The sequence below is a fragment of the Pinus tabuliformis genome, chromosome 1_2 (genome assembly GCF_031772625.1).
Source record: "Pinus tabuliformis cultivar Carrire ecotype Pingquan chromosome 1_2, CPIR1, whole genome shotgun sequence".
NCBI lineage: Eukaryota > Viridiplantae > Streptophyta > Pinopsida > Pinales > Pinaceae > Pinus > Pinus tabuliformis.
In genome coordinates, this window is record NC_142298.1 from 515,304,455 (window position 1) to 515,317,892 (window position 13,438).

The 13,438-nt window shown below is 36.6% G+C and overlaps 1 protein-coding gene across 4 annotated transcripts in view; it reads right to left on the reverse strand.

Annotated features, from left to right (window-relative positions):
• LOC149206589 (structural maintenance of chromosomes flexible hinge domain-containing protein GMI1-like) overlaps positions 1 to 13,438 on the reverse strand; it is a 220,269-nt gene that overhangs the window by 174,586 nt on the left and 32,245 nt on the right. The gene's annotated exons all lie outside the window — the stretch shown is intronic.

Consider the following 13,438-nt stretch of genomic DNA (forward strand, 5'->3'; position numbering starts at 1 on the left):
GTTTAACTCCCTTTTATCCTTGTAGCTTTTCTCTGGTTCTCAATGCACTGAAAAGCAAAACATACCCAAGGAAAAAGCCGGAGTAGGTAAATATTTAAAAATGAAAGGATAAATATGGTAAATATTTAAAAATGGAAAGATAAATATGCTAACAATGGGCTCGGGCCCCAAGAACAAGATTGCATACCAAGATTTGAAGCTTCACTTGGGATTCTTCTTCTCACGGTAACTTAACCCTACTAAATTCCCACTTTTAAATTCATAAAACGGCCGAAACAATCACCGCGGTAGTCGAGAGGAGCGACCTGCCGAAGCAGTGACCGAAGGAGAGGAGGGAGCGACAAGTAAACGACGTTAAGTTTTTACCCCATTATAATTAAAAATAATTAAAGATAGAATATGTATCTGTCATAATATATATCTGTTATATTTGGAAAGTGTTATAACAGATATATTTGTAAACTGCATATTTTCGAAATAAGCGTACAAGCAGCTCTTCTATCAGATATATATTCTAACAGATATTTGTTATAACACTTTCCAAATATAACAGATATATATTATAACATATAATATATAAACATATTTTAGGTTTATAGTTTTTATAATCTACATAAAATTTAATTTTATATCAAGTTTATAATAATATTTTATTTTTAAGTTTATAATAATAATTAATACTAATATTATTTGTTATTATTAAAATTAAATTTCAGTAATATTAAAATAAATATTTATATAATATTATTAATATTAATTATTAATCATATTATTTTTAGAAAATAATTATTATTATTATTATGTTGCATTAATAAAGTATTAATTTTTTTGCTAATGTAATAATTATATTCTGTGTAAGTATTCATTATTATATTAATATTTTTGCTATTAATAATATTATTAGTAACATTTAATAAATCATTATTAATATTATTTTTATTTTAATAAATCATTATTAATATTATTTTTATTTAATAATAATATTATTAGTAATAACTAATTACATTAATATTATTATTATTAGTAATTATAATAATTTTTCATTAATAATATTAGGTTTAGATTTAATAATAATAAAATAACATTATATTATATTTATAAAAAACTAATATATTTATTTGTGAAAAAATATATAATTATTGAATTAATTTATTATGCTAAAATTTATTGAATTTATTATTATAATGTTTTTAATTATTTTCAAGAATATCTTGGATTTGATATTTATAGGAATTTTTAAATGTTTAACACTTTATTTATCAAATCACTTTTAAATTTAAAATGCTCCTTGCCAAATTATATTGGTTTTTTTAGAAACTTTTTGTTGATAACAATAAACCTATATTCATGATTAACTTGTTATTGTATAATGTATTTTTAATGAAAGAAATTATGTAGAAGAAATGGAGATAGAAATCTGAAACTAAGGTTTAGTTTCCTAGTCATTACTTTATCTTTACTCAGAGAAGCTAAGATAACACCCATAGTGCTCCAATGTGTCAAATTCAAAGGTTTTCTTAGAAGGTTTTGGATCATTACGCTCATGTGTGGTTGTAATATGTTGTTATTAGGTTTTTATATTGATTTGATCTTTGATCTAAGATAAGGAAACCCTTGTTTGTCAATAAATCTAAAACCCTTGCATCATTGTATCACTTTCGAGAATTTGGGGTTCAAAGAGCCCATTGTTGCTTAGAGAAGCCATTTTTTCCAAATATTTTCATGTTGTTGCCTCTCAATCGGTGGTCTTTCCAACCTTATAGAGGTAGTTCATGTTTCTTTATCCAATATTTCTTATTCTACTCGCTAGAAATGTCCTAAAAAATGTAGATTTGGGAAATAGTAGAAGCAATCACTAATCTTAACTAGGGGACCTCTGTGGCAAAAGAGAACATCAATATCCTTTCACCAAAGAGGCTTAGTTGGTAATTTTATAGCCTTTGGCCTAATCCTAATTCTATTCTCGATTGGATTTATTAAAATTTTGAAGATCGTGAGCTAAATGGTACTTTGTATCTTAAAAAATAAATACCCTTTTTAAAAAGGGAGCGAAAAAGGATCTAATCTTCCAGCCTAGCCCCTACGTCATCAACTCCAATTGAACATTTCTTTGCCAATGGACTCTAGAATCATAAATCCAACATGGTAATTTCGTCTTCCTCTGTGTGGATTAGATTGCCACATTTATGCCTTATTTCCTAAGGTGATGGTATTTTTAACGATATTTGAGACAAGGCAGGCCCTTATATTACTCATACAAAGCCTAAGGGTTATATCTTAACATGTGCCAAAATTTATATAGAAATGAATTTTACAAAAGGACTTCCTTAGGTGATTCATCGTTGATTTGGAGGGTTGGAGATGTCTCCAAACCATAGATTATAAGCAAGTTCCTTTCAAATGAAATTCTTGTCGTGAGTATGGAAACTTTATAAAAATCTTCATAAACTCAAGCATCTCAGCCACTTCCTAAGCCATCTACATCCTCTCAAAAAGATGAGTAGGGATCCTTCAAACAAGTTTCAAGAAAGCAAAAGAAATAATAGTCTAGGATGACTCAACATGTCATCAAGTTTAAGTCACACCTAGTTACTCCTCCAATAACAGATTTGGAGCATTGTAATCTCTGAGGGAAGAAGATGAGGATTCATAGACCCGTCGTATATCTCATCCAACACTCCATTTTAAACAACTAGCATTAAATCAAGTGTAGAAAGAAAAACATTCCTCGCATTGAGCAAGAGATGCCATACAAGGAAATTCTAGAATATTTACAAGATAATAACCCATTTTTAAGCCCCAAAGGATAGCTCAGTTGGTCGAGTTCCTGTTGCTAAATACTTTGCTTATCAGGTGGTCACGAGATCTAATCTCCTCTACGCCCTTGGGGTTAGGCCTTTCTAGTTTGGACGATAGGTAGATCCCATTAAGTTGATTTACCTAGATTTTCCCATGGATGTAGCATCCACTCAATGTTTTTGAATCACATTAAAAAAAAGAACCCATTTTTAGGGAAGGAGGAATCAAGAGATGACAAGGAGAAAGAGGAGGGGGTCCTTCTTTCCTCTTCTTCTCCTTCCTTTGCAACTATTTTAAGAAACAATATGCATTCCATTGCTCCATTAACAAAATTAGGAAAAATTACATCAAGAAATATCCTAATGTTGGTATCCAAAATACTCTTAACTCTCTTAGATCTAGTGTGGGCTTGGTCTCACTCAAATCTTAGACATGTTTTATTTTTGCATCATTTTGTTGTAAAAATCTACTTTCATATTCAATTAGCTATAAAATTAAGGTATAGAAGTTGTAGTGTTGGATTTCTTCCATCATTTTGTCAAGAGGAGGATTAATTTCTTTTCAAAACCTCTAAAGCAGATTTTCCTTGCAGCATTCTTTCCAATGTACCTCGAGTGTGTATTTCAATCATAGGATTTTTATTAGTAAAATATTTATCCTCTTTTTGGTAAATAAGATTATTATTAAACTAATACGTAATTACATAATACCAAAATCCTTTCATTGCGGTCTACAAATCATACCAACAACAAAAGTTAATATCTTTTATCCCAAATGTCCTTATATTATATAGATACATACAAAAAATTCTACTAACCAAGAATTCATTACCCAAAAAATATTATGTCATAGTACTAGTAAGTTCCAAGTAAGGTAGAAAATCCATAAGTTAATTGAACCATCAAAAGAATGTGGAAATATCAATAGTATCTGGAATATAAGAAGATGTAAAAGATCAATAATGCGAGATTTAGATTCTTGTAAAACTACTAGTTAAACTCCAGATATTCAACATTTAAATTCTCAGCAAATGCACAAAAAGAAGCAATATGTTTTTTTGTTGTTATTTCATCTTCCCCTGTAAACCTGGGTAATAGTTTTAGATAATCTTGGGGCATAACATTAATTGACAGAGGAAGATTTAAAGGTGCATCTCTTTTCAAAAGAAAAGCTGGAATAGCCATATTTGAATTTGAGAGGGGAACAAAAGAACTTCCTGCCTCAAATACAAATGATTGAAGTCGGATAACAGAAATAGGAACTGGTTGACTGAAAGTAGAAACAATTTGATATGTGATATGAAATGGGGCACTAAAGGCTTCTTGTCAGTTACAAGAACCTCTCCCACTCCAAATCTTAAACAATTTCCAAGATCTATGCTTAGGATTGATAATTTGCGGAATTAAAAGAACTGGAAATAGGTGTATGCTTTGTTTGTCTTTAACTATTCAAGTGCTTGAGTTCATTTGCTTACACTGATATTTAAACATATAACACTAAATTCAATGCAGCAATAAGCAAACACATAAGACAACAAGTTTAATTAGGAGTTCACCCAAACCTCCTGGCCTACGTCTCCGTGAGCTCTAGTCAACTCGACTAGGCTCTTTGGGATTATGGCTTAAATTCTTTTACAAGTTCCACACTCAACTCCATAGTTTTACAACTGAACCAATGGGCTTAGAATGCCATCTTTATCCCTGGATGTTTGGCTCTCTCGCTCTTGGCTCTCGGCTCTGGCTCTGGCTCTCGGCTCTTGGCTCTCACTCTGGCTCTCGGCTCTTTGTCAAGCCTCCAACCTCTGGTGGCTCTTTGGCTCCTCCCAACCTCTGGTGGCACTCTACGAATATACGACTCTCTGGCCTTTTTGCGCTCTGCAACTCTGTTGTGCTCAGCTCTCTGGGAAATCACCCCTTTGCCATCGACCCAACCTCTGGTGGCTTCTCGGCTTTCACGAGCTTCTAGTTTCGCTCGACCTCCAAGCGACCCTCTACTTCTAAGTCACCCCGACTCCGCACACTGCCTCTTCTAGGCTTACACTCAACATTCAAGCATCTCTGGGCCTCTTGGGCTTCTCTGTGCTTCTCCTGAGCATAACTCTACCTCTCTATGTTATCAGTGGTTCGCTCAACCTCCAAGCGAATCTCAGCAACCTTTTGTCGCCCTGTCAATTGAGCTTCCTATGCTTTTTGTAATACATCAGTTACAGTCGCCTCCATCATTGAAGACCGATTGTTTCATTACAAGAATCCGTTTACAAATGGAAAGGAACCGACAGACATGGCCACCTGATCGCTTTGCCTTCCTCTGGCCAAAATAACCAAACAACAGAAATACACAGGAAAACGCACGCAAAACACATCATGGGCCTTAAGCCCGGACTTCAAATAATATGAAATCTTGTTTATAATCTTTATCGGGTCTGTGCCTCGATCGCATATCGCAATCGCATGTCGCAAGGTATAGCACTCCCCTCTTCCTTGTTACGATTCAATCTCTGATCGCCGATCGCGCTATTGGAGCATCGCATATCGCGATGTCCTCCCGCCAGGCCTTTATCCCTTCAAAGCTTCAATCTAATATGTCTTACAGATCCAATAAGGATTTTTTGCTGTGGAATATAGTATTTCGGGTCCGCTTCCATATCTCTCCATCGCCGATCACTTTATCGCTCCATCGCCGATCGCTTTATCTCACATCGCAATATCGACACATCGCAATTTGGCTTCCCCAGGGTTCCGATGTCGCACAAGGCCTTCCTCCGATGCGATATATAGGAGATCGCTTTCGAGGAGTCCTTCCGTCTTTGCTTAAGTCCTCCCTTTGAAACTTTTCCGATGCAATTTGCTTTAAGAGCCCTTAAGTCCTTTTTTATAAGAAATTGCCTCCTTTTCTAAGGATAATGGGCAATCTTCTTTTAAAATAACTTCTTCATCCGAAGTCCGTTTTAGCCCATTCAAATTGTGTCCGATTCAAATTGAAGAGATCTATGCAATGAGACTATTTTCAGTAGCATCCTTTGACTTTGATTTTCCTCTGTGAGGAATATTTTTAGACTTAGAGTCTATGTTAGATCCATTTTGGATCACGCCTTCCCACTAAAAAGCTTTTTGACTCCAAAAGACTGATACACTGATCTGAACAGTAAATGAAAGTACCTCACCCTCTTCTTTCAGCCTCTATACACTTGCCTTGCATAGTGCCTCTGAACCAAAGCCTTTGAACACTTCCTTCCTGGATGTGCTTGTCCTCTTGGGAAGAACTGTCTTCCTCCTTGATTTCCTGCAAAACTCCTGCTGAGAAAGTTACAGAAGTTAGTTTGAACTTCTCTGCCTTGATCATTGATCCAAGGTGGCTCAAACCAATGTGAAGTTACATCTTCTCCACAAAAATTTACATTTGTATCCGTTTGACATATTGTCAACAACAATTGTTAACAACAACAGAATTACAAACAACGATTAGATGGCTTAAACTTTTGCTTCAACAAAAGAAACAGATTTCACATATTGTGAATTACCTCCATGTCTTTACATCTGCATACAAATGATTGACTAAATAACAAGCCAACAAAACATGCCTTCAAAGCAATTGACCCTTCAAGTCAAGCATGTAGAAAAAGAACTTTAGAATTCTTTTTCAAATATGAAACACTTCATCATCATCTCCATCTTGGAGACCAAATCAACTTTTCCCAAGTCAATATTACATTACATGCATGTTTAAAAACAAGGCAATCAACCATTCAAGTTAATTACACATAAATGTTCAAATACAAGGAAATCATCAACATCCCTGTGGTCATGCATATCATGCTTATGCATGCATTTCATCTTTCAACTTTCACTTAAGCACATTGTACTTTCGAAGCTGAAATGAATATAAGGTTGTAGCAATAAAGTGAGTCTCCTATTCAAGTTTTCCATTCACCTCCTTGCTAAAACCTTGCAACTTGCATTCCATTAACAAAGAAATGCAAATAGATGTGATACATTTATTTTCACGTCAAAAGATATGCAACTTTAATTGGATAAGAACTCTAACAATTTTTTACCAATCCATTTCAAAGGTCCTTCCTTTGTCTGCACATCAACAGCAACATGTGAATCATCTTGAAACACATCATTCATGGAATCTTTCTTTCCATTCCTGCCATTTTCTCTTTCCACCTTCTTCAAGTTTCGTGGAAGCATTGTTGGATTCAGAGTCCAACATTTTGCAGCAATATGTCCTTGTTTATGGAAGTAAGTGCAACACATGTGCATCCTCTTGACAACATGATTTGCCTTGTCCAATGGACCTTTGGCTTCTTTCTTCTTTTCGTTCCAAATTTTCCTGCATGTGCCTAGAAACATTATGGTTAACCAAACCACAAAAGGAACATGCAATTCTTTTCCCATGATTATATGGAAATTTATCATGCTTAACATAATCAAAAGGAATATGATTAGAACCAAATGTATACCTTTCTCTTTCACCTCTTTTACCTTCATGAGGGGGTGAACTGAATGAAGAAGTGGCTCCTTTTGGAACACCATCAATCTCTTCAAGGCTTTCAGAGTTTCCACAACTCTCTGGTTCAAGTGTATGCTTGTGAACATCTTCATCCTAAAAATGATGTTTCAAGCTATTGTATTCCCCATGAACACAATCTTTACACTCTTGAGGTAGAAGACCTGAAATGAAACTCCTCCTTGGCACTGTTTCAATTGTCTTAATGGCAGCTTTGGAACTTTCTCCATAAGATTGTCCATAGCCAAGACCCAAATACTTAGGCCTTTCCTCAACCATTATTGGCTCAACAATACCCTGTGCATGTTTGCCCAAGACTTTTCCTTCATAGCCCATCTTGGACATTAACTTGGACCCTATGCCTCTGGTATGTTTTTCAAAAGAACCAACATAAACATTCTTAGAAGAATTTGAAGACAAACATGAATTGTTTACCTCTTCTTCAAGCTGATACTTGACCAAGGCTTCTTTGGCAACAAGGAGTTGTGTCTCCAACTCATGCATCCTTTTCAAGTTCATATTTGCAATATGAATTTGCCTCTCCATTTCCTGCAATTTGTCAGAAAGCAACTGCTTCTCTTCCTTCATGGAATTCAACTGCTCTCTAAGTATGATGCTCTTCCTTCCATCCTCATACATTTCTCTCACCATATCCATCATGGTGAACAAGTCTTGATTCTTGTCTTCATCAAAGACTCTTGTGAAGAAAGAAGAATTTGAGGACTCACTTGTAGAAGTTGTCATTATCAAAATGAACAAAAGAACTTCAAACAAGATTAACAAAGAGCTTATTCAATCAACCTTTTTGATCCAGGTGGATATTGGTGGCCACCTGCCAGGTCCACCTGGACCCCCACCATTGTCTTTCTCAGGGGCACAAACCTCTTGTGCTTCAAGGATTGCTTTGAGGACCTTTGGGATAAGAAGAATGCCTTCAGCCCTTCTTCCTTCTTGTCCTCTCCTGGACTTAGCTTATCAATAGCATTCCCTGAACCTTTGCAACTCAAAAAACAGTCAATTTACAAACAATCAAACAGCAAAATCCTTGCTACTGTTTGAACACCTTTCAAGTCAAACAAGCATATAGATTGCTTTATCAATCAAGCATTCTGATCTGGTACCACTTGCATCATGACACAACCATCTTCATGATACAACTTGCTCTGGTATAACTTCTTCATGATACAACCTGCTCTGGTATAACTTACTCTGATATAATCAGCTCTGATATCAATGTCTTTGAAGGTGGGGTTAATCAACTTGATGCTCTGATACCACCTGATCTGAAATGGGGCACTAAAGGCTTTTTGTCAGTTACAAGAACCTCTCCCACTCCAAAGCTTAAACAATTTCCAAGATCTATGCTTATGATTGATAATTTGCGGAATTAAAAGAACTGGAAATAGGTGTATGCTTTGTTTGCCTTTAACTATTCAAGTGCTTGAGTTCATTTGCTTAAACTGATATTTAAAAATATAACAGTAAATGCAATGCAGCAATAAGAAAACACATAAGACAGCAAGTTTAATTAGGAGTTCACCCAAACCTCTTGGGCTATGTCTCCGTGAGCTCTAGTCAACTCGACTAGGCTCTTTGGGATTATGGCTTAAATTCTTTTACAAGTTCCACACTCAACTCCATAGGTTTACAACTGAACCAATGGGCTTAGAATGCCATCTTTATCCCTGGTTGTTTGGCTCTCTCGCTCTGGACTCTCGGCTCTTGGCTCTCGGCTCTTGCATCTCGGCTCTTGGCTCTGGCTCTCTGCTCTTTGTCAAGCCTCCAACCTCTGGTGGCTCTTTCGCTGTCCTCCCAACCTTTGGTGGCACTCTGTGAATCTACGACTCTCTGGACTTTCTACTCTCTGCAACTCTACTGCACTAAACTATCTAGGAATCACCCCTTTGCCATCGCCCCAACCTCTAGTGGCTTCTCGTCTTTCACGAGCTTCTGGTTTCGCTCAACCTCCGAGCGACCCTCTGCTTCTAAATCACCCCGACTCCGCAGACTGCCTCCTCTGGGCTTACACTTAGCATTCAAGCATCTCTAAGCCTCTTGGGCTTCTCTGCGATTCTCCTGAGCATAACTCTGCCTCTCTGTGTTATCAGTGGTTCGGTCAACCTCCAAGCGAATCTCAGCAACCTTTTGCCGCCCTGTCAACTGAGCTCCCTATGCTTTTTGTAATACATCAGTTACAGTCACCTCCATCATTGAAGACCGACTGTTTCATTACAAGAATCTGTTTACAAATGGAAAGGAACCAACAGGCATGGCCACCTGATCGCTTTGCCTTCCTCTGGCCGAAATAGCCAAATAACGGAAATACACAGGAAACCGCACGCAAAACACATGATGGGCCTTAAGCCCGGACTTCAAATAATATGAAATCATGTTTATAATCCTTATTGGGTCTGTGCTTCGATCGCATGTCGCATGGTATAGTTCTCCCCTCTGCCTTGTTGCGATCCGATCTTCGATCGCCGATCGCACTATCAACGCATCGCATATCACATATCGCAATGTCCTCCTACCAGGCCTTTATCCCTTCAAAGCTCTGATCCGATATGTCTTACGGATCCGATAAGTGTTTTTGGCTGCGGAATATAGTATTTCGGGTCCGCTTCCATATCGCTCCATCGTCGATCGCTTTATCGCACATCGCAATTCGGCGTACCCAGGGTTCCAATGTCACACGAAGGACTTCCTCTGATGCGATATATCGGAGATCGCTATTGGGGAGTCCTTCTGCCTTTGCTTAGGTCCTCCCTTTGAAACTTTTCCGATGCAATTTTCTTTAAGAGCCCTTAAGTCCATTTTTATAAGAAATTGCCTCCTTTTCTAAGGATAATGGGCAATCTTCTTTTTACAATAACTTCTTCATCCGAAGTTCGTTTTAGCCCATTCAAATTGCGTCAGATTCAAAATGAAGAGATCTATGCAATGTGACTATTTTCAAAAGCATCCTTTGACTTTCATTTTCCTCTGTGAGGAATATTTTTAAAATTAGAGTCTATGTTAGATCCATTTTGGATCAATGTGAAACTGAAAAATCAATTGTTTTAATCTCTTTGATTTTTGGAGAAGAAACTGGCACTGACTCAAATGCTTCTCCTTCTAATGTGGGTTTTGAAAAAATATTCCGAGGGGAAGACAAGATTTCTTGAGAAAAGTCGAGATTTTTCACAACTTCTTTTGAATGAAAAGTCCTAAGAAATTGTGGGGCATAACTGGTAGCAAGAGCAAACAAGGTAGGGTTTGGGGTTACTAGGGATTCTGGCTTCCAAACTCTATGAGAAACTAATTTATCTGGATCAGAAAGGACAGAAGCTTTTTGTTGTGAGGTATCAGACCTCATGTGGGGTTTTTCAGAGCCAAGAATGTTTCTTGGTGAGAGACTCAAACTAAGCACTTTATTTGCTCACTAGAAAAATAAATGACTAGAAAGAAAAACCCAGGGAAAAATTACTTACTGTCTTTGTTCCCCGACAACGACGCGAAAAAATGTTGTACCTTGGAAGACAACCTTTGGCTGAGGAGAGGTCAGTTCCCAACACATTTATTTAAAACTGTGATTAAATAAGTTGGTTGTCCCATTGTTTAAAACCCTAGAAATTATAATCATAAATACAATGCCTCTTAATCTTCTATGGGAAAAACAATCATTGAAAGTGGCCTTCTGATGTTGAATACAATTTTAACAAAAGTGTAGTGAGAAAAGCATAATGGAAGGTCTTCAACACATGCTACTTAATGCAGAATCTTTGTTTTTCAACTTTCGAGGAAATATCTAGTTAAGATCAAATGATAAATAGAAAAGAGAACATTATAAAGGTATTTTTAACTTTAATTCACAAGAAACTGATTTGCAAAACTGTAAAATTAAAGGCCAACAATTTCATTACTCTCTTCTATGAAAAAAACATAAAATGAAAATAAGAAGAAACACATTTTTTACTCAACAGATGTCTGGAATCACTTCAAATTATTTATTCAAATCCACATGAAGATTGAGAGATACAAGTAGTTTCTGCTACTGAAAGGAACTTCTATCCCTGATTGTTTATCAACTATTATTGAAAGGGATTATTATCGTTACTCATTTACCAGCCATTACTGAAAGGGAATGATACCCCTGCTCATTTACCAACCATCACTGAAAGGGAATGATACCCCTGCTCATTTATCAACTTTCGTTGAGAAGGACTACTTCCCCTGCTCTACAAGCTACCTGATTCATCTTTCATCCATTTTCAAACTCAAATCATGAAGACCATTACCTTTAATTGAACAAACAAATATCTCCTACAAACGCAAACCACAAACACAAAAACACCTTCAACAATCACTGATCATTGATCAAACCACCATACACATCATCAACATCAATCCTTAAAAATTTACTAATTCCACCATAAAAGAATCTTTCTTGAATAGATGAAAACACCATTCAAAACTTCTTTATCTGCCTTCTAAAATACCGTTTAGACACAAAAATTAATCTCTAATTCACCCATGATACATACTAACATTATGAATCTCGTTTCTCCTACAACATGTCTTCTTGGTTGTTCGAGTATGCTTATAAGTAAATTTGACTGATATTTTTAGTTCTCTGATCTTTAGTTAACTTCAACTCTTCATCATGCATAAATATTTGTTTTTACTTTTGTCCTGCTTCAACATGCCTTCTAAATGCACACTTTAAGTCTTCTAATATTGCTCACCTATCACTGCATGAAAATTTGAGTTTAACTACTCAAATTTTACTATTCTGGAATTTTATCAGGCTTTAGGAGAGCTTTCTAAATTTGGTGCATCACTAAATTTATCTAAATTGCTAAATATTTCTTCAAATTATCCATGCCGCCAATTATATTTCCAACTCGTTTATGCCTTCTTTATATTAATTTTAATGCGCTGTTGTATATGGCATAAACACCAAGTATAAGCTATCGACCTGTTTCATGTGTAACCCTTTATCTGGCCCATAATCAGTTTGTTTTTAGCCCCAAAGGGCTTTAAACTATGCTTCTGACTTGTTCACACAAAGGCATATCATATATAACTTTGTTGGGCCCATTTTTTATTTAGCCTTGAGGGCTTTATTTAACACTACAAACACCTTTGCACCTTCAATCACAATGCTGCAAACAAACAAGTCTTGGTTCCTAGACTTAGACCCCAACCTTTCATTCCTAATGCAACTTTATAAATACCTCTTGGTTTTCCCTCCAAAGGTTACATTTCAAGTGGGTTCACCACTCTTCAATTGCGTTGATACTGTTGGCCCCCTGCTGTTGTGTCCCATAGTTGAATAAGCCTAGCGCTTCCTCTTATGCGCTCGCTTGAAACCTTCCGTGGTTCGAGGACCGAGATGAGGTGTCCCAGTGGGACCATTCCTACACTTGTGAACCAATCAATGACCAGTTATGGTGACCTATTTTCCACATATTCTTAGTGCCTAGTCAGCCTAGAGTATTTTCCTTTGCACCATAATTTCCTTCCAGGGTGATGCTTTCAAGGTGAAATGTCCGAACGATTTCTTATTTGTACTTGTTTCTGACATAACTATGACCATTTCCCAGATCCCAGTCATCTTGTATGCTTGCGCTAACTTTGAAATTTCCAGGGTCCCTGTTCCGGGATGATGTGTTCTAGTGGGACCTCTGTTGAGCTCATGGAACAATCAAATGCTGGTCAGGTTGAGTTGTAGTTACACTGTCTACCACCTTGTCCCGATGACTTGTCAACCCAGATATCTTCGCATGCATTCCTTATAAAAATTTCAGGGTCCTTAGTCTAGGGTGATGTATAAGAATGATGTCATGCTTGTGTCATCAATGCCATGTGGGATCTCCTGAGTGGTGACACACATCACCTCAATTTAGCCATCCATAAATGTTGAAAATGCATGGCGCATGTCACCTGGTCCGTACTACCACAACCCCTGTGTTGATGTCATGCTGACATCATCGTGCCATTTTTTCTTCCATGCTATCATAATGAGCCAATAGAGAAATTCCATGCATCTTCCAAGCTATCAAGGATATAGAGGCAAGATGGGTTCTTGTGCCTTTCTTTTGTGTCAATTTCTTTATTAAAATTAGGTTCAAGGGTCCCACCCTTT